The sequence below is a fragment of the Mandrillus leucophaeus genome, unplaced genomic scaffold (genome assembly GCF_000951045.1).
Source record: "Mandrillus leucophaeus isolate KB7577 unplaced genomic scaffold, Mleu.le_1.0 Scaffold34, whole genome shotgun sequence".
In the NCBI taxonomy this organism is placed as follows: domain Eukaryota; kingdom Metazoa; phylum Chordata; class Mammalia; order Primates; family Cercopithecidae; genus Mandrillus; species Mandrillus leucophaeus.
In genome coordinates, this window is record NW_012103587.1 from 2,409,823 (window position 1) to 2,432,890 (window position 23,068).

The 23,068-nt window shown below is 43.6% G+C and overlaps 1 protein-coding gene across 1 annotated transcript in view; it reads left to right on the top strand.

Annotated features, from left to right (window-relative positions):
* TMEM132B (transmembrane protein 132B) overlaps positions 1-23,068 on the top strand; it is a 341,477-nt gene that overhangs the window by 179,689 nt on the left and 138,720 nt on the right. The gene's annotated exons all lie outside the window — the stretch shown is intronic.

The window sequence follows — 23,068 nt, forward strand, 5'->3', positions numbered from 1 at the left end:
CTCCTGTCGGATGCCCCTCCTCCGTGGCTCCAGGTCTCAAGGGACTTCTGTGACACTATTTCTTCCCCTTGGCCCTTCCAACTCGGGATGGGAGCAGCTTTTTGTTGTTGCTCATCTGGAGTTCTTCAACATCCCTTATTATTTATCTTATTCATACGTGCACCTTTGCAACATTTACCTTCATCCAATTCTATTCCATTAAACCAGTGTAAGTGGAATCCTGGTTCCTGCTGGCATCACTGCAGATTTGCCAGGTTACAGTGCTCAAATTTCTCTGTGTAAACAGTGGACAGAAATGCCTGGACCTGCTAATCCCTTCTTGGCACTAAGCCCCTGCCGAGGGCACAGGGTAGAATGTATAGACCATTTCTGTGATATCACAAATGCACTGGGATTAGTACATTTGGAATGATGTTGAGGCTGGTAGGACATTGAGCATTCCTTTGGTGGTAGTTCATGAATATGTTTTGGTCTTTTAATATTAAGTTCCTTTTAAAAAATTCAGTACTTTACTGCAGTTGTTTAAAGGATATCTCTGAACATTTAATGTGCAAGGTGTTTGAGAGGCCATTAAAGGAGCTTAATTCATTGAGATTCGCTGAAGTTGTAACACAACACAATGTCATGTCCTCCTGGAATCGCATTGTCATCAACCCTGTGGGCTCTTCGCTTGGTTGAATCACAGTGGGATGCCAGCCATTTAGCTCCAGTTTTTGAAACAGAGAAAACTGGAAAATAGCCTCCCTGGATTTCAAAATAAGCTTATAAAATGGGGCTGAGAGATGTGTAATTCTAAGACTTTGTAATTTAGCGATTTCAGGGAGGTTTTATACTGGCATTCTGGTCCATTTTCTGGAAAGATTAGGCTACCAATGGAAGAAAGTACTAGGCTTTAAGAAAGGAGGTTCGCCTGGCACTTGATACAATTTATTGCTCTGTTTGGCTTTCCCCATACATCAGTTGAAATATGGTTAAATGCCAGTGTAAGTCACCACAGTTGAAATTACGAGGCAAGTAAAATAATGCCACTTGTGTATCATAAAATACCACATCTCTATCTCATGATAGGCTTTAATGCTCACACATTAGTATGCCAATTTTTGTTGTTGGTGCAAGCAGTAGAAGCTTAAATCAGCTTGACCAAATATTAGAGAGAATACTCAAGGACGGGGGCAACCCAGGAGGCAAATGCAGCATGTTGGCTAGACCTAGGGCCTGATGAGATGGAATCCTCCCGGTCACTCCCTGGCTTCGCCGGTTCTCTGGCCTTCATTCTCTGGCCTTCATTCTCAGGTGCTCTTTACGTGCTGGGAACTTACCTCCTGCTAGCTCAGAATCCCCTCCAGAAAGAGGTCAAGTGTTGAGTTTCCTCTACCCCCACTTCTTTCTGTGGGCCTTGCGAGGACCACTCTCTGTTAGTGCAAACTTTCTTTAGGCTGTGAACAGTATCATTGATTAGGTTTCAGTGCTTTTCACAACAGGCATATTCTAGTCATGCCTCCCTCATTAGCCTGATGGGACTTGCTGTTGCTCACATTTTTAAACCATGCATTTAGGCAGTCTTGTAGGTCTCTAACATGGTTGATGAAATGCACTGATTAATTTAGAGTTTTACCGGCTTCCTCTTTAAAGGATGGTTACCTTTATTTCAAATCTCCGGGAGAGGTGGGGTCCCCCTATTACCCAGCCTGGGCTGCCCTAAATCTGCTCTTCTCCAAGGAGACTAAAGCACTTTCCTCCCTCATTCACCTGCTGTTGACCTATATGGAAGCACTTGGCCAAGCAGTACTTTAAGTGTCTAGGTAAGAAGCACTTCAAATCTCAGCTCGGATGTTCTTCCCAAGTTGGAGAGTGATGCTCTCAATTATTTTCAACTGAAGGATGCCATTCGATGTTCTAGCAATCTGGGATTTTCCTGTCATGGCCTATGCTGAGTGTGGGGTTGGCAGTTTGAGGAATATTTCAGGCTGATTTCATTTAATGTGGTCTTGACAAGGTGTGGGGGCTTTCCTGTCTACATTATTTCATCCTTCCATGTTTCCATCCTTTATTCTAGGGGATTTATAAAAGTTCTGGACCATTGAAAAGTGAGTTGGATGGTGACTGAGCAGAGTCTTGAGCCACAGATACTTATTGTTCCTTTTGAACCCTCGGTAGGTGTTGACTGTGGACTGCCCAGACTGTTTTTATCCGTATCTCTTTGTTAAGTCATTCGGGCCCTCTCCTTCTGAACCAGGGGTTTCTTCCTCTCTTTACCTAAGCATAAATTGAGCTGCTTTATTACTTTAATTGATTTCTGAGATGTTACTGATCAAGCTAGGAGTTTGACTTTGTCTGAAAAACTCATTTATTGATGAAGCTTTAGGTAATCGTTTCGAGTAAGAGTTCCTGGTCAGCAGGTGGCCAGGAGTTGGGGTTGAGCAGCCGGTGGCTAACAGGAACATGCCTAAGGCAGGCACAACTGACAGGTGCGATGGTGAATAGGAGACCCATTTACATCTTAGCCATGCTTGATCATGAGTTGGCAAAGGACTCTGCTCATCGTTGTGAGTTTAGACAAAGCAACTACCATCCTGACTGTCATTGTTTACCATGCCAAAGGGGCAGAGAGCTCTGAAATTCTCCCACCAGCAATTAAATGATCAGTCCAGAGCAGACACACGCTGCTTTATTTACCACGCACTGGCCAACATTGATCACATGACCCTACAAGCCAGTGTGTTTTAAACTAGGGGCATCCTCTGGTTCTCTCAAGGTGTATATTTCTATGTCCTGGTCAGAATGCTGGGAGGATAATGAGAAGAACAGTAAAGGATGATTTAATTTACATAGGAATGCTGAGTTGATGGCTGTTTTTTTCTACTTAGCATTAGTAGCAATTGCACTGAATATGTGCAATAAACCACTGTGTGTATGTGGGTGGTGGGTGAGGGTGTGGAGAAAATCACACACAGTATCCTTTGCCGCCCCCTTCACTTGCAAATCAGTCAGTTAAGCAAATAGCTCTTGTTAGCTGGAGACATCTAACCATGTTGTTAGCATGTCTCAGAGATAATATTGACTTCCTAGCAGTGAAATGACTGTGAGTACATCATAGGACATCACAGTCCATGTGCCACGTCTTGTTAGTCTGTGTTTTATAAAGCAGCCAGGCTGGTCTCCTGGTGGAGGGACTCAGAAAACAGAACTCAGGAGACAGGTAAAGAGGATACCCCCTGATTCTAGTTGGCAAGACCAGCTTACACTCCAGGCTGCGGGGTCCTTGGAACACATTTATTTACTTTGAGATACTAGGGTCCTATGTGGCTTGTTCTAATGTCCTTACAGAGGACACTGGTTAACGGCGTCTCTGGAGGTGTCTTCCAAAGAGCTTCTGGCACAGCCTTCCGTTGGTTTCATTTCTAGTAAATCAGGTCTCCTGCCCAAAGGTCATGCAGGTTTCCTGGGGGTTATCTTTGGGGAAAGTGACCTGGACCTGTTGGCGATAAGTTTGGGAATGCTCAGTTAGCAAAATAATCTCTATAGGATTGCCTTTTGCTTTTCAGATTGCTTTTGAGTAAGTCCCACAACATTAAATGAGCTAATTCATTTGGGAGAAGCAAGGCCTGTACTAGGCCTTTGGTGTGGTTATCATGTTTAATTGAAATACCAGCTGCAAATAAGAAGCTCCTAAAGCTTACCAAAATCACAGACCATCCCCAAAGCATATCTGCTGTCTATGTAGACATTTGATCTTATATCTCTAGCTGACAGGCCCTAGTAAAGGCTAAAATTTTGGTAAGCTGTTGACCAAATTTAGCATTTTGGCCTTTCAGAAGAGGTTGGATTTGAGCAAGGCTGATTGAGTTGAGAGCCTCTTTGTTTGGTTCTCAAATAGGACTCACAAACACTTGTAAGTTTGTATATTCTTTTTTTTAAAATTTTTTTATTATTTATTTATTTACTTTTTTATTATTATACTTTAAGTTCTAGGGTACATGTGCATAACGTGCAGGTTTGTTACATATGTATACTTGTGCCATGTTGGTGTGCTGCACCCATCAACTTCTAAGCAGAATGTCTCAGCCTTTGATACAATTGGCGTTTCAGGCTGGGGGACTCTCTCGTGGGGAATCTCTACAAATCTCTGGGCATTGTAGGATGTCCAGCAGCCTCCTGGCTTCTACCCACTGGGTGCTGCTAGTAGGACCCTCCCCCATCCCCGGGGTGACAACTGAAAATGTCTGCAGACATTGCTAAATGTTCCCTGGGGGACAAAATTGGTGCCATTTGAGGACCACTAGTTTCAAAGTGTTTCAAGGAAGCTAGAGGGAGACAAGAAACATTCCCATTTGAGGACATGACAGTCTGAGGTACCTCTTGCAGAGGGCAAGGCATGGAAGGGTTTATTTGGAATGTTGTAACGATGGATAAAACCATGTGAAATGGAAGGGGAAGGATTTTGTAGGACATCAATCTAGAAATAGAAAAATACTGGGTACTATCAGTGAAGAGTAAGGTCTGAATGGCTTGAGGGGCTGTGAGGTTACGTGGATGTCCTAACCCCAGGTAGCAGGCTTAGGTCAACTTGGTTGCAGCAAATGAGGAGAGCAGACTTTTGTTCTATGGGGTCAAGCAAGAGACTAATAAATGGTGGGTCTCTGATCTCCCTTGTGCTATTGAGGTAGGATCCCCAATGCTTGTCCCTATCTTTCATGTACAAGTAGAGAGAGAGGCGTGTAGTAATTGGGAGGGCCTAAGGATAGGGCGGTTTTGAAGGAAGTCCTCAAAGAAACAGAAGACAGGCGAAGACAGTTCAGAGCAAGGGTTTTATGTCAGCTTTTGTCAGATCAAATAAAGGGAGAGCCAGTTCAGAAAAGTTAGGAATCCAGTCTCTTGTAAGGCTGAGAAATCCTTCAACTTTTCTTTTGGTAATTGGATGGGAAAGTTCACAAACAGCTTCCTATCTTTGAGAGAAAAGAGACTTTCCTTTTTGTGGAGAATTGTCAGATAAAATACAAGATACCCATGTAAATATGAATTTTAGATAAACGAAGAATAATATGTTAGTATACGTATGTTCCATGCAATACTGTTCTCTGTTCCATACAATATTTGGGACATACTTATATTAAAAATTATATGTTGTTTACTTGAAATTCAAAATTAACTGGGTATCCCATATATATTTTAATTTTAAGTTTCAAGGTACATGTGTGGAATGTGTGGGTTTGTTACATAGGTAAACATGTGCCATGGTGGTTTGCTGCACGTATCAACCCATCACCTAGGTATTAAGCCCAGCAAGCATCAGTTCTTTTTCCTGATGCTCTCCCTTCGCACCCCACCCCCTGACAGGCCCCAGTGTGTGTTGTTCCCCTCCCTGTGTCCATGTGTTCTCATTGTTTGGCTCCCACTTTGAAGTGAGAACAGGACATCTCATATTTTTAATTTTAAATTAAGTCCCTAATTTTGTGGGATGCCATGACTGAATAATGTACTGGGGTCTGACATTTTTGGGGCTCATCTTTGGAGATTTTGTGTCCCTTGTATGCTAATATTGACAGGTGGAGGGGACCAATTTTGCAGGACTCTCAGTCTGGAAAGCAGAACAGATTATTCATGTACTATATGGGCAGAGCACAGGTGGAGGTCTCTAAGGCTAAGTATTTGCAAGCTGTAAGAGCACACTTCTGCAAACCCTTGAGGAATAACTGTTCAGGTGTAGTATTGATTTTCCAGTTGCACGAAAATAGGGTACTGTCGTTCATTTTGTGGCTGTATGTGCACGTGTGTGTATGAGTATCTGCATGAGTGTGTGTGTGCACATGTGTGCACGAATGCGCTTGTGTGCACATGTGGAGCAAACTTACTACACTTTGGGATCTTTGCCCTTGCTGTTCCCCTTGCCTGCAACCCTGATCCTTGTCCTCTGCCACTGAAATCTCAGCTCTCAAATCTCTTCTCTTTGGAAAGTCCTCCGTTCACTACTTTATCTAAATGATCTCTCTCCCCATCACTTTATCCTGTTTTGTCTTCATCTCTGCGTCCGGTAGAATGGGCTATTTTATGATGTGATAACAAACCGCCCCCAAATCTCAATGGTTTAAAACTACAAAGGTTTATTTCTCACTCAAAATATGAGCTCTTCAGGGTTCAGCAGGAGGAATCTGACAACTGCAGTGCCTCAGAGGGCTGAAGGAGCACCTCATCTTGAAAGTTGCTGGTGGCTGTGGCAGAGGGAAACAGAGATTCATGCTAGTAGCTAAGTACGTATTCTGCACTGAAGGGAGACACAAAATGGGTTGGTTGAAACTAGTCACCTGGGCCTGCCCAATCCCGAGTGGCGCAGGTGTGCCGTCCTCTCGCGTGTTCAGAAAATGGGGAGCTGGAAGTATTTGGGAAAGGTCACTAATTATACCAAATTCATGATTGAATAGTTGCCTTCTCTATTTTTTATTTGCTTGTTAACTGTTTCTTTCCACTAGAATATAAACTCCAGAAGAGCTCACGGTTGATCCCAGTGCTGAGAACAGAGCTTGGCACAAAGTAGATGCTCAAAAATACTTCATTGAAAGTTTGAATGAATAGGTTATAATCCATAACTCGGAGACCCAGACAAAGAGTGTAAGCTTGTGAAACTCTGGTAGAATTAGGGGTTGAGAATGGACAACTCTGTGGCTCCAGCTTCTTTTTATGTTTCCTGACTTCTTTTTGATGTTCTGGGACTGTCCTAACTTTAAACATTCAGTTCCCATTAGAAGCGCACAGATCTCAGACCATGTGTTCTCACTCTGAGTTCAGCAGGTGCGGCCCCCAGACTCCTGGGATCTCTCATTAGGGTGCATTGGCTGTCCGACATCAGTGAGAGCAGATGAATTATTGCCTTAAGACAGAGAAGAGTTTTCAGAGAAACTAGCTCTGCAGGTGCTGACCTTGGAGGTTTAGATCTGAGAGAGGATTTACTCTTCACTTAGGTGTGAGGTGTGAGGCCTGAGCCTGGCCCCCTTCCCTCCCCGGGCTGTGCTTTGTCTCCTGGCACCCTGGGGGCCCTGTGGTGGTGGTGAGTGTACGGGAGACGTAGATATGATGTCAAAGGTCAGCTAGCCGGATGGTCATCACACAGCCACACAGCCTGTCATTAGTGCAGCCTGGCTCAGCCACCAGGTTTTTGCCTTTTCATCCTATTGTTTCAGGCCAATTAGTGGTCTTTTTTTCTCAGAGGGCCTGACATAGTGCCGACTCACAGCTGGATCTCCTCGTTATTTGAAATAGTTTTCATTTCCTGAGAACATACACCGGTGGACCCGTTTCTGAAAATAAGATTGATATGCAGTGAGCATTGGGCAAATTCAAGGAGGTGGTACCTGAATCCTGTGTGAACTCGATGTCCCTTTCCCTGGAATCCAGATAATCAGCTACTTGAGTCATGTACATGAGGCCACCTCCTGTCCTGGACCATCTTATTATATTTTTGCATCCTGCAACTGGGTAGATGAGCAGTCTTGTGAGATGAAAGGAAAGAATCCAGCTTCTTACCACCGTGTGCTATAATTGATGTATCAGTCTGGTTCACACTTGCTCCTTAGGCCCAAATTAGTTTCTCTTAATCAAAATATGGCAGGGTAAGAATGGGCTTAGTTCTGTGTAAAGAATTTCAGGAGTGCTTGAAGAGACAGGCAGCAAAGGAGAGGCTAGAGAAGTTACATGCACATAATTTTTTCTATTTGTAGTCGACTTAAGAGCTAATTTCTTTAGAGTAATTGGCCTATAAGAAAGATTTTGAGGCTGTTGTAATTAATACAATGGGCCAAGTCAGAGATGTGATGGAATCATTGGGTATTAATTAATTGGTGACAGGAGAATTTCTGTTTCCTGACGGAGAGCTCTTCACTTAGGGAGATTTACACACTTTGGGATTACAGGAGCCTGCAAATCCCTTCGATTGACTTTCTGCTTAGCTGACATTTATTGAAAATCTGCCAGGTGAGTGGAAGGTTACAAGAATTCTAATCTGATTGTTGACCCAGATGGTCTTCAGAGTGTCAATCTATTTGTGGGCTTCTCCCAACTCTGCTAATTTCAAGGTTAATGGGGTTAAAGATTCTGTTTGGATTTGTTTTTTTAATATCTCAAGATGTTTGTCTCTGTCTGTTTTCTTTCATTTTTTTCCTTTGCTCTGGTGGTGCTGAAATAATTCTTTGTGACTCAGAGGTGCCATGTGCTTTGGGAGTGACTGAATCAAAGGTAGTTACTTAGAGAAAGCTGGTTGTCATTTGTGATATTCCTTGGAAAAGTTGTCCTCATCTTTTACCTGTTACTGAATCCGTTGTAACAGCACCTGCCTGCAAAACAGTAGCACTGGTGATTCCTTGTCTAATAATGGTGGAGGAGATGCTACAATGCTAATATTCACACTGATGACAACTATAAACTCAGGAGAAAATGCAAAAAATAGCTGTTTAAAGGATGCAGAGTAACCAAAAGCAGCAGACACTTGGAATCAGGGAATGGCATTGGATGAGTTTCTCATTTTATGACTTAGACCCTGATGGAAGTACCCATGCAGGGTAGCTGAATTGCAGAAAGCTCAGTCTTACCAGCTTGAAGAACGAGAGGCAACGTTTGGGGCAACCACAACCACTGGAAAATGAAGGGAGAATGCTGGAAAAAAAGATCTAGAGAAAGAGAGGCCTCACATTCTGTATACAATCTCTGCCCAAATCTATGGCTAACCCTGGAACCACACATGCATTACGAAGACTCCAAGAAGCTCAGATTAACTGCGTATTTAATAAAAAAGTAACAACATGATTTTTCAGACATATATAACAGAATCCAGAGTCTCCACAATGCATTGTTCCACAGTGTCCAGGATGTGATCCAAAATTACTTGACATAAGAAGGAGCAAGAAAATGAGACTCACACACCAGAGGAAAAAAAAGCAGTAAGTGGGGACTTGTGCAAAGGTGACCCAGATAATGGAATTATCAGGCTATCAGGCTAGGATTATAAGATAGTTATTATTATAATATTATAGACATTAAAGAAAATATGCTCCTACTGAAAGGAAAGATATGAAATGGAGAAAAATAGAAACTACAAAAAGAATAAAGTCAAAGTTGTAGAACTGAAACATATAATATCTGAAATAAAAAAGTTTACTGGGGCTGGGCACGGGGGCTCATGTCTGCAATCCCAGCACTTTGGGAGGCCAAGGTGGGTGGATCACTTGAGGTTAGGAGTTTGAGACCAGCCTGGTCAATATGGTGAAACCCCGTCTCTACTAAAAATACAGAAATTAGCCGGGCTGGAAAAAAGAGTCAGTGAACTTTAAGACAGACCAATGGAACTTATTCAGCCTGAAGAACAATGAAGAAAAACATTGACAATGTTAATTAAAAGGTCCTCAGGGCCCTGTGTGACAATAGGAAGTTTTCTATGTGGAATCGAGTCCAAAAAGAAGAAAAAGGAAAAGGGACAGAAAAAATTGAAGAAGTAATGCTTATAAACTTTCCAATTTTGTGAAAGACCTATTCTTGTCATATGACCAAGCAAACTCATTTCTAGGTATTGGATTAAGATAAATGAAAACATATGTTCAAAAGAAGATATATATATATATATATTCATATATATATATATATATATATGAATGTTTATAGCAGCATATTCATTTTCAGTCTATCCAAGAAGTGGAAAGAACTCAAGTGTGCATTAACTGATGAATAGATAAACAAATTGTGAACATCTGTACAGCAGAATCCTACCCAGTTATGGAAAGGAGCTTGCTACTGATGGGCACACAAACATGGATTAACCATCAAAGCCTCATGTTAAATGAAAGAAGCCAGATACAGATTATATTCTGTGTGATTCCAATTTATATGAAATTCTAGAAATGGAAAAACTGGAGTGAGAGAAAGTAGATCAGTGGTTGTCAGAGTTGGGGAGTGTGGCAAGTGAGCTGTCTGAACAGGGTCCTGAGAGCAATTTTTCAGGGTGGTGGGAAGATCCTATATCTTGAGTGTGGTGATAGTTACATGACTATGCGTTTGTCAGAACTCATGGTATATTCTTAAAATAGGTGGATTTTATTCCGTGTAAATTATATTCCTATGTAACTCATGGCTCTTTCCATGGAACGCTCTTAAGTGGAATATAATTTTTGAAAAAAATACTTTATCAAAATACTTTATCAAATGCTAACCAGCTTAAGGCACAAAAAAGGATTGAGAGATAGAAGTCATCTCTGACATCAACATGATGAACATATAGCTTCAGTACACTTCTGGGTCTCATGCCAGCGTGAACTTGATAAGTTAAGGTATAACAGTTTGCAAGGACAGGGCTTGGGTCTTATATCTTTCTTGTATTCTAGTACTTCGTGTTTTAAGGTGTTCAATAAAGAGAAGATTGTTGCCCCAGAAGCACTGAGTGCCAAATAGTTAGGATTCAAATGTTATGTTTGTGTTTTTGAGATTCCAGTATATCATGGCTTTGCCATTCCAAACTTCTACAGGGCAGAGGAAAACTCCTTTGCAGGAAAATTGCCAAACAGGAATTTCCTCGTGCTCTTATGGGAGGTAATGCAGAAGCCCATAGATGAATATTGAAATTGGAAGAATGAGAGATGAGTGGTGCCTGTGTAGACCTAGTCAGGATTGGACATGAATGAGACCTCAGACACAAGGATGAAAACATTACAATCTAGGGAAGCCAAAGGGGTGTCATGTTGAAGTGTCTTTACTTTGAGGTTCACAGATTATGCGTGCATTAATTCACTCATTCATTCATTCATTCATTCATCCATCCATCCATCCATGATATGTTTATGGAGTGCCTACTATGGTACTTTCCTAGGCACTGGGGGGTAATATAGGGAAAATGCACAAAACCCTTGCCCTCACTGGGCTTACAATCTAGTGAACAGAAATAGCCCGAAGAAAGGTAAATAAATAAAATAGAGTATGTTTGATGGTGCTATTGAGAAATGGCAGGGAGGGTGATAGGGATCACCTCAGTGTAGGAGATGGGTCTTTCAGCAGGATCATCAAAGAAGACACCACTGAGGAGACAGCTGGTGAGTCTAGTCCTGAAGGCAAGGCCAAGGATGGTGTAGCTGTCATAGGGAGGAGTGGCCCAGGTAGAGGCATGAGCTAGTGCAAAGGCCCTAAGGCAGCAGCATGGCTGGAGCTGGGGGAACAGTAAAGGCGCCGTTGTGGCTCAGGCAGAGTGAGCAGGGAGAGAGTGGGGGACAAGTGTTTAGGGAGGTATCTGGCCATAGAGCTAAGGGGCCGGGTGTAGATTTTTGTAAGGACTTTGCCTTTTATGTGAGTGAGATGAGAATTCCTCAAGGTTTTGAAAGAATGTCTGACTTAAGTTCTAACAGAAGCACTGTGGCTGCTGGGTGGAGCGGAGAGAGTGTGGGAACGGTGGTGACAGTGGGCACAGAGAGATCAGGTAGCAGGTTATTGCAGTCGCCCCAGCAAGAGGTGAGGGTGACTTGGCCTACGGCAGAAGTAGTAGATGCAGTTAGAGTGAGGTATTTAAAAAATACATATTTTTAAGGTAGAACCAGCAGGCTTTCTGTACACATTACACATGCACTAATAAGGAAAGAGAAGAGTTAAGGACGACCAAGATTTTGACCAGAGTAACTGGAAGGATGGATGGAGTTGCCTTTAATGGGGAAGACCGCAATAAACTTCATGATCTTTGCACCTTCTGACTCCATCCCTTTGAGAGTAGTACATTCTCCTACTAAGTACAATCAAATATCTGCGGCCTTTACGTTTTGCTCTAGGTGACTGTGAGCACTCTTCTGATCTAGTGTTCTGATCTAGTGTTCTGCAGGAAGCTCATCTTGGGCCCGATCTTTGTAGGTCAGCCACGAACAAAGCCCTGGTCATCTCATTGTTACAGTCCCCTTAATAGGGAGCCCTGTGTAATCCTTTGTGCGGGATGCTGCTCCTGTACCTCAGCAGGGAAGACACCAGGTCTGGGAAAAAATTGGCACTGATCGCAGTTGCAGCTGCCAACTAGCCCCTGGTAACCAGAGTGGCCTTCAGGGCCCTGGACTTAGAGGAGCCCTCCATGGCCACCTGGGAAAATCTAGCTAACCAGCGTGCATACGGCATGACCTCAGGACCCTGGTCTCATTAGCAGATGCTTCCACTTGGTGAAGTCAACTTGCCTATTAGGCATGTGAAGGATCCCCACTTAATGAGGCCCTTCCCAATAGAGATGCAGAATAATCCTGTGCAACACGACAGGAGAAGGTTTCCACTCAGAAGTAGACTCTTTGAAAAGTAATTAGAGTTTTCTTTTCTTTTTTCTTTTTTTTTTTCTGAGACAGTCTCACTCTGTCACCCATCCTGGAGTGCAGTGGTGTGATCTTGGCTCACTGCAACCTCTGCCTGCCAGGTTCAAGCAATTCTCTTGCCTCAGCCTCCTGAGTAGCTGGGATTACAGGTGCGCGCCACCATGCCTGGCTAATTTTTATAGTTTTGGTAGAGACAGGGTTTCATTCACCATGTTGCCCAGGCTGGTCTTGAACTCCTGACCTCAAGTGAACCTCCCGCCTCGGTCTCTCAAAATGCTGGGATTACAGGCGTGAGCCACCACACCCAGCCAGTAATTAGAGTTTTCTGTGTGTGACTCTGATCTTCACTTTCCCCCTGTGGAAATATAACTGGCTCAGGGCTGGGGACCTGGTGGTCACTCAGTAAATGTGCATGTATGAATGCACAAATGTTACATTCAGTCTCTCTCCAACATGGACTGTGGCATCAGAGGTGTGGTGGGTCCTGGATGCTCCGCTTTGTAGCTGTGTAACCTGCCTGGGCCAGGGCTTCCTGGCACGCTAGTTATGGGTACTGTTCACCACTTCTCCTCTGGGTGTGCAGGAGGATTGCCCTTGCTGGCCCTGTGATCAGATTGGGCCTTGTGATTGGTCATCGCTTCCAGGCCAAGGCATTCCATAGTTAATGAGGAGAACAACCAGGCCTCTCTTTTCCCTTTGGGCTGGAGATCAAATGTTCTAGATGCAGAACAGAGTGTATAATGTGCACGTTTGTGTAAAAATGGGGCAGAGTATTACACTTTTTCATGCCTGTAGGTGCATCAAATATCTCTGCAGGACTAATAAGGAAAAGAGTAACTTGGGTTGGCTATGGGGAGTGGATTTGGGAGTCTGGAGAGGTAGCAGTGGAAGGAAGACTGTTCTCTTCTTTTATACTTTTTGAATTTTACATCCTAGGAATGGATTATCTATTCAAAAGTTAACATCATGTTATGAATCAAAATCAGACCCCCAGTTCCACTCTGAGGCAAAGCCGCGAACGTTTGCCCCAGGAGCCAGACGACAGTAACAAGATTCGGTCCTGCATCCTCCGTGCCTGGAGTCTGGAGTCTGTCGTCTGATTTCTTATGTCCGTCAGCATGGGTTTGCCTCTTCTCTTTAAGGAGACCTGAATAGAAATGGTTTTCACTGAGAAATCCATTGTCCATTTTTTATGTAACAAGCGTTTTCCTCCAGGTTGGTAATAGAAAGAAACAGAGACGATTCTGAAAAGTTGTATTTAAGAACCTGGTGTAAGATGATTTCTGAGCCATCATTTGCTGGAAGGGTTTTGGAATGTTGTCAGAAAGATAGAGGCAGTGGGAAAAAAAAATGTGGCAATTGTCTTAGCTGTCTCTGGGCTTGTCACGGTGATACTGATAAAATCAGATAAACTGGAAGTAAGGGTGAGCTGTTAGTGTGAGAAATCGTCGTGGGTTTGGCAGCCGAGAAAGTGGAGGTGCCTCAAGTGTTTGCTCATTATCAAGATTTATTGTTTTCAGCTCTGGGAAAATGTTGGTAAGCAAAAATAAGGCCACTCATGCCAGTCTGCAAAGTACTTTACAAATTTTAAAAAGAGAAAAATAAGAAGACTTTAACACCCTTTTCCTGTGTTTGGGAAGTGGAGCAATGGGTTGGCCGACTTATTATGTGCTGACTTAGGAGTCAGATGGAGAGGTTTTGGAATATTTACAATGGAAAAATATATTTGAAATTTAAACAAAAGCAGAAGAAACCAAACAAGACAGAGTTGAAGATGGTGATCTTCTATGTTTATGTAAAATGTTTCTTGATTAGAGAAATGTATAGAAAATAATATAACAAACACTCATTCACCTACCCCCAACTTTATTAACTCTTGCTATTTGGCTTTATTCGCTTCAAATTTTAAAAGAAATATATTTTACAGATATAATTGGAACCCTCAGTACCTCTTGTTGAAAATTATTTCTCTCCCTTCTCTGAGGTAGGCATTATCATTACCATGCATGTTTTTTGCAGTTTTTAATATAAACTATAGAAAGAATTATTGCATATCTTTCTAGTTTTTATAAAAAGTATTATACCATTCATATACTTGTGCAACTTGATTTTTACTCTCATTTCCTTCTATTTAAAAACAATTGAGGTATAATGAACATGCCATGTAATTCATCTTTTCAAAGTGAACAATTCAGTCATTTTTAGTATATTCATAAAGTCATGGAATCATCGCGTTATGTAATTTCAGAATATTTTTGTCACCCCCAAAGAAACTGTACCCAGTAGCGGTCACTTCCCATTCCCCCACTTAACCCAGTCCTTGGCAACCATGATTCTGCTTTTTGTCTTTATGGATTTGCCTACTGTGGACATTTCGTATCAATAGAGTCATACATTATATGGTCTTTTGTGACTGGCTTCTTTCACTTAGCATAATGCTTTTAAGGTTCATTTGTATTGCAGCATTTATCAGTAATTCTTTTTATGGCAAAATAATATTCTATTGTATAGAAATACCACATTTTGTTTATCTATTCATTGCTTGATAGAAAATTGGGTTGTTTTCACCTTTTGGGGGGAATGAACTATAAGGATATGTAGGTGTTTCATGGAACCCAAGAAAAGCATTGTAGTGGGTTCCAGGAACTGCAACCAGGAAGTACAAATTTACCAGAAACTCTGGAAATATTTATTCTAACTTCTACCCTGTCCTTTTCACTCTGATCTCTTTTTTCAGTTCTTAGTCCGCTTGGTAGAAGAGATCACTGCACAGCTGGTTAGAGTTCACATCTCTGCTTGAAAAAGCATCCCAGGCTGGGCGCAGTGGCTCACACCTGTAATCCCAGCACTTTGGGCGGCCGAGGCGGGTGGATCACGAGGTCAGGAGATCACGGCCATCCTGGCTAACACGGTGAAACCCCGTCTCTACTAAAAATACAAAAAAATTAGCCGGGCATGGTAGCAGGTGCCTGTGGTCCCAGTACTTGGGAGGCTAAGGCAGGAGAATGGCGTGAACCCAGGAGGTGGAGCTTGCAGTGAGTTGAGATCGCGCCACTGCACTCCAGCCTGGGTGACAGAGCGAGACTCTGTCTCAAAATGAGAAAAAAAAAAAAAAAAAAAAGAAAGAAAAAGCATCCCAAATTCCAAATTTCCTAGCTGGAAATCACGTTCCTAGGAAGTGTCCCTCATCCAGTTGAGGTGAGGGTTCACCACCAAGTCCAGCCCATGGCTAGAGATTGGGTCTCACAAGGTCACGCCATGTCCTGCACTATGGACAAGGGTGAGAGTGGAAATAGGTACGTGAATTCTCAGGAGAATGAGGAATTATTGCTGAACTGGAAGCACAGTGCAAAAGGTGTCTACTAGAGAGCTCAAAACCAAGTGTGTTTTCTCAGAGATCCCAAATGTCCGCAGGGACTTGGGGGACGTAATAAGTGAGTAGAGTGGCTCGGGCCTATTGAAAAGTTTCAACCCCAATAAAGGGGACAGTGTTCTGCCCCAGCTGGTTACTACCACATGGGAATGTGGAATAGTGTGCCTAACTTTCTCCAGAGAAGCCAGAATTACTATTTGTGGGGGTATAGATTCTCCATATTTAAAAATATTGCCAGCTGATTGAAATTTTGTAAAACATGATGGGGGGATGGTTAAGTAACGTATGTCTCTGGCTGTGGGCAGCTCAGTCATAGGAAGCTGCAACCTCGGATTTCTATTTAATTTTCCCCATCGGCCAGAAATGCCATAAAGGAACCCAGTTTCCTAGAGTATGCCCGGTTGGCACAGTCCTAGATTTTTTTTTAAAAGTTCTATACAGCAATTTGATGATGGGAAGTCAGAAAATCTAACCAATAATGAGAGAATGTTTTGAGTCCTAAAAGATAAGTCCCTGATTTAGACTAGTGGCCCTTAAATATTTTTAACCTCTGGACTTTTGACTGCCAACCGCTGCCTGACTAGTCTTTTCAGAGCATACTCAGAAGAAGCAGAACTGCCCTTGACAAAACGGAAATGAGGAGGTGGTGCCTGGATTCTGTGAAACTGCAGGAGACGGTTTGTTTATGCCCCATTCTGAGAGCCAGCCATTAGTTCCTGATGAAAAAAAGGTTGAATGAGAGGCAGGGAGATGAACTAAAGACCGCTGGTCTGTTGAAGGGATCCCTAAGCAGGAATGTGCTCTCCTCTCCAGGACACCAGTGCTGGTGGGGACTCAGGGAGTGGGAAGGATGTCAGGACGGGAAACAGGGGTGATAGGGGACCCCACGCAGTGGGGCTGTGGCAGCTGCCTGTTGTGCAAACCCAGTGCTCAAAGCTCAGCCCCAGCCCAGCCTCCCTGGGAGCCTTCCGTGGCCTGCCCGCCTATGCAGGTCTGTCTCCTCCAGTCACCTGCAGCTCAGAGACTCTGCTGTACTCAGCACGTGCTCTTCTGAGACCTGCTCAAACTGTGTTTAACACTCATTCATTCATTCAACAGATGTTTAATGAGCATCTCCTAGGTCCCAGACAGCCTTCTAAGTGTGGGGGATACATTCGTGAACAAAGCAGGCACTCACATGCTTGTATGTGCATGTGCGTGTGTGCGTGTTTGAGAGAGAGTGAGAGAATCAACATTATCAATAAATAACAATATGTTGGAAGATAAAAGCCATGGAAAAGCTAGAGCTGGACAAGGGGATTGGAATCGTGGAGATGAGAATGGAATTTTAAGTGGGGTGGTCAGAGGAGGCTTCACTGAGCTGGCAGCATTGAAGCAAAGGCTTGAAGGATGCTCTTTTTTATTGAGCACCTTGTGTTCATGCTGATGATTTGGGATACAGTTTTCCTATGATTTTTTTTTAGCTTAAAATAGACTTATTCATTCAACAAACACTTGAGGATCTGCTTGGCTTCTACTTGCCCTTCAGTTCTCAGCTCAGGTGTCAGCTTCTTACTCCAGAATGCCCTTCCATTGTCTCTTGTTGTAATTTATATTCTATTTTGAAATTTAAGGTGACCATTTTAAAATTGTATTTTTAAAAAATTTTTAAAATTTGAAGAATTTTGTTTAATTCTTAAAGCAATTTTAATTCTTCTATTTTGTGTTCATGATAGCATTTGTCTTTACGAGGTCTTTTATTTTCCTGTTTCTCTTTTGTCTACTAATGAATCTGAGTGCCCAACACACCAGGGGGGTGCCAAATAAATGTTAGTGAATAATGTGCCAGGAACTGTAGTGACTATGGTGTTATAATAGGTTTTGGCCTTTGAGGAACTTACTGTGGTCAGTAGTGAAGACAGACGTGTCTTCTCTAAGCAGAGTATACAGACAGACTTACGGCCTGGAAGGAGAATACGGCTCAAGTGTCTGCTGGCTGGTCGCTTCTTGTCTCTCAGAATGCAAATGCCACGTGCCCCCCCACCCCAGAGTGTTACAGGATATCCTATTGGGTCTTCTAAGTATGTTCAAAGAATTAAACAAATACTCATTGAACTCCTACAGTTTTTCAGGTGCTGTGTCAGCTCTACAGTCAGGGCAGCAACAATACAGGCACATCTGTGTCCTCATGGAGGTCACGGTCAAGAGGAGGAGTCAGAGGTCCCTGTCTCCCATTGTATTTCCTGAGAGGCACCAGCAAATCCTATCCTGGGACATTTGTTCAATGTAATCATCACTCAGTGTTTACCTTGCTTTTTGGTCATCTTAAAAATTAATGCCTAGAAAAAGTCTCATAAGAAAAACCAGAGACCCGAGACGAGAGACAGCTTCTCTTGTCCCAGTTTTAGAATTCCCATGTGGGGAAAGTGTTGCCGTCTCTGCCTGGTAGCTCAGAACCATCCAGACGTTTGCAAAAAATAATCGATGTAAATGACACAACTTGCTGGAGAACAGTTGAGCTTTCGAACTGGCCCACTCTTCGTTACTTCTTCCTCCCTCCCACCTTTCTGATCCCTCCTTCCCTTCCCTGGTCCTGTGAAGCAGTCACTCTTGTGATCATGAGCAATGCACTGAGAAACAGCCGAATGTGGTCCTGGGGACACGCTGCTGGCTTGGGTGTCCCGTCTCTCTCTGTTGCCCCATGGCTCCTCCTCCTCTTCTTGACTGGCACGGCTGAGCTGCAGCCACACTGTGCACTAAAGGGTGCCTCAGCCTGTCCTCTGGGGTCCCAGGACTCCAGAGAGGAGGCTCAGCTTGTATGGAAGGGGAGGTTTCATGGCAAACAGGGGCATCTGGGAGGCAAGTCCTTTTGGAAGGAAGGTTTGTGCGCCAGCTTGAGGGAGAAACAGTCAAGCAGTGTGGCCACTCCACGGCGGATTCCTCCTGACAGGCAGACACACACACACACACACACACACGTTTGCACATTCTCTCCTACACTCACACATACAGACACACACAAACACATGCTCACACGTTCTCTCTCCCACACTCATGCAGACACACTCACACACCCACTCATGCAGACACACTTACACAAACACACACAGACACACTCACACAAACACGTTTGCACATTCTCTCCTACACTCACACGTACACACACGTTCACACGTTCTCTCTCCCACACTCACACATGCAGGTACACTCACATGCAGACACACTCACACACACGCAGACACACTCAAACACACGCAGACACACACAAACACGTTCACACAGTCTCCCATACACACAGGCAGGCACACTCACACAAACACACATACACGCAGACACTCAAACACACATTCACACATCTCTCTCCCACACACAGACACAAACACATGCAGACACACACACACGTTGACACATTCTCTCTCCCACACTCACGCATTCTCTGTCATGCACACACACACATTCACACATTCACTCACACACACAAATTATCTCATACACACACATTCACATGTTCTCTCACAGAAATGCACATTCTGTCACACTCATAAACATACATTGACACATTCACACCCCTTCACACATTCTCACACACGCAACACATTCACATGTTCTCACACAACACATATTCACACGTTCTCTCACACAACACGTTCACACATTATCTCTTTCACATCCACACAAATACGCATGCTATCAACACATACACATTCACACACAAATTCTCTCACGTGTTCCCTCACACAAACACACATTCACACACACATACACAGACACATTCACACCCCTTCACACATCCTGTCACACACACATTCATTCATGCATTGTCTCCCACACTCACACACACATTCCCTCTCATACTCACACAACATATATTCACACATTCTCTCACACAACACATTTACACATTATCTCTTCCACATTCACACAAATACACATTGTATCACACACACATATTCACACATTCTCTCACACACACATCCACACGTTCTCCCTCTCACACAGACACACTCATAGACACATTCTCATGCACACATTTACGCACACACGCACATATCCTATTTCTGTCTCACACACAGAGCTACACATCCTGTCACGCTGGGACACACTTACACATGCACACATTCTCCTTCTCCCACACTCCTATGCACTCCCACACACTCCCATACCCCCATGTTCACGTATTCTCTGTCTCACATACACTCTCACATGTACTATCACACCACACACACTATTGCACTGTCACACTATCGCACTCTCATACACAGTAACACACACACACTATCACACTAACACATACTATCACACACACAATCGCACTCACACCCACACACAAACACAATCGCATTCTCACACACACACTATCACACACACTAACACACTCACACTCACACTCACACACACACACTATTGCACTCTCACACTCACAATCACACTCATACACACACTCACACACACTCACACTATCACACACATACACTATCACACACACTAACACTCACACACAAACACACACTATTGCACTCACACACAATCACACTCATACACACACACACACACTATCACACACATACACTATCACACACACACTAACACACACACACAAACACTATCGCACTCTCATACACACTCACACACTCACACTATCACACACACTAACACACTCACACTCACACAAACACACACTATCGCACTCTCACACTCACACACACTATCGCACTCTCACGTGCATCCTTTCCCACTGCAGGAAACATTGCCTAATGAATGTCTCGTGGCTGAAATGCTGATCCTGATTCCTGAAAGGCGGTTGTAATTATTAAGCTGAGAATCATGAAACACTTCTTGATATTTGAAAGGCTTATCAAGACTAGATTAAGAACAGGTCAAATTAACAATTATGAACTAATTTTTGTAGAAATGGGATCATTAGCAAGTATGCCCATTACCTAAAAGTATAAGACCTCTTTCCTCTGAATTGAGAGAAATGACTTTTAAAAAAACCTTTACATAAAAGTGACTCTGCCTTAATTTTTATTCCATTCATTGCTGGACTCGGGCAGGTTCCTGCAGCTGGTCCAGCTCACAGGCTGGGAAGTCAGAGAGGAACACGACGTGCCCACAGTCAGAGGGGCTGACCCTGTCATGCAGACCCTACCCACTTTGCCCAAAGACTGGCCACTTCTCTTTCTTTACCCCAGGACTAGAAAGTTGATTTTTCAGGATGAAATGGCTGGTGACAGAGCTCATTTCTCCTCTCACTGGATCTTCGCTTCCCTGGCATTAGCTTCTCTGTGGTCTACGGAATGCTAAGAACCCGGGAGGTATTGAAAACAGCTCCCTAGTTCTGGTTACAAAGCACAGTGCAGCCCAAAGAGAAGTTGAAAATTTGATCTGACAGGACCAAGCATCTCGTATAGGAGGTGACTTAACAGATGGATTCGTGGAGAATTTCTGTGACCAGTAAAGAGAAATTAGGCTGGAATATGGTGGATGGAAAGTGGCAGGGGCACAGGGAGGTGACTCTATCTGAAAACTGAGCTAAAAACTCAGCTTTTCATCTCTGCTCTCTTTGCCTTTCACTAAAGATACCCAGGTAACTAGGGGTCCCCTGGTGCAGAAGGGGGTCCCATGTGTGCACACTTTCAGTCCCCTCATGAGTTCAGAAACTCCTATTCAACACACATTTTCTTGCAAAACAACTTGTACCAATAGATACATGAAGATTTATAGATCCCAAGTACCTACATGCAGCTTAGGCTCAGCTGGGACCGGGACCACCTGGCTATGTTTGCCCATGGGAGCCCCTAAACTTTTCCACAGCTGTGTGTATCCTATGATTTTGAGATCATCACAGCATGAGTTCATAGTACTGGACGGTACATGAAGTGAGTACACACCCACTCCCTCATTCATTCCATCCTCATAATTCTGCTGAAAGTAGAAAGACCAATATTATTGTTATTTACTAATTTTTCACGTGAGGAAGCTGATGGTGGAAGGGGCATAAATGACTTTCCCAGGGTGCAAAGCAGGTCAGCAGTTGTCTATCTGCCCTGTGCAACATGTCACCACGGGCCACTTGTGGCTGGTGAACATTTGAAATTAGGATACTGTGACTGAATAACTGAATTTAAATTTGATTTATTCTTTTTATTTTTTTTTGTTGAGACAGAGTCTCGCTCTGTTGCCCAGGCTGGAGTGCAGTGGCCGGATCTCAGCTCACTGCAAGCTCCGCCTCCTGGGTTCACGCCATTCTCCTGCCTCAGCCTCCCGAGTAGCTGGGACTACAGGCGCCCGCCACCTCGCCCGGCTAGTTTTTTTTGTATTTTTTTAGTAGAGACGGGATTTCACCGTGTTACCCAGGATGGTCTCGATCTCCTGACCTCGTGATCCACTCGCCTCGGCCTCCCAAAGTGCTGGGATTACAGGCTTGAGCCACTGCGCCCGGCCTGATTTATTCTTAAATTATTTTAATTTGAATGTAAATAGCCATTTGTGGCTGGTGGCCACCATATTGGGCACTATGGTGTCAGAGAGTTCCTTAAAATCTTGGCTAAATGGGAAAAAGGTTGCCTATGACCAATTCTATATGGAGTCCAATGTGGTTTCCCTTTGGGTAGAATTTCTTACCAGTCAGGTCAGTGTGGTTTAGTTTTGTCAGTGCCGTGGCCATATTCCAATGTTCCTCTGGTACCTCTTGGCACATACAAGGAAGCAGATGTGGTTTCCCTACCACTGTTCTTATAGGAGTCCCAGTGCCGAGGAGCTGTCCATGGTAGGAGAGTCCATTAGACAAGCAGCAGGCAGCAGGTTCTTTTTCAAAACTCCTCACAGGTTGTGAGTTTGGGAGCCCAGACTGCAGACCTTGCCTAGGCCCCCAGAGGCAGGAAGGAGACTTCTCAGCCTACGTTGGTCCTGCGAGGCCTATTGGCAGAGAAGGAGCAGCTGGTGTGTGTGGCTCAGGCCTGAGCGGAGCTTGTGGATCAGCTGCTGTGCCATCGCCTTCCTTGGATCTGGGTGGAGCTGGATTCATGGGGATGGAAACAGGCTGATGGATCAGGGTCATTCACAATCCTGTGCTGCACGGCTTTCTGTTTTAACTCTGTTCAGTGACTTCTTGTCAATGCGATAGCCTGCAATTTACAAGTCCATGCCAATAACAAGGGGCTCCCTGCATATACAAATACTAAGAATCACTAAATACTAAATACTAAAGAATTTGCCAACTTTTTAGCCCCCTGCCACCTCCAAACACACATATGATGTTGTCATTCCATGAATTAAGGCAGGTGGGATTTTCTTACATTACTTCTAATCCCATTTGGTGAAATGAGAAATCCAGTATAGTACCTTCTTACATTGCTCATAGTTTATGTATTAAACCACATAGTGTGTGAAGTTCTTTATCACTCTTAGT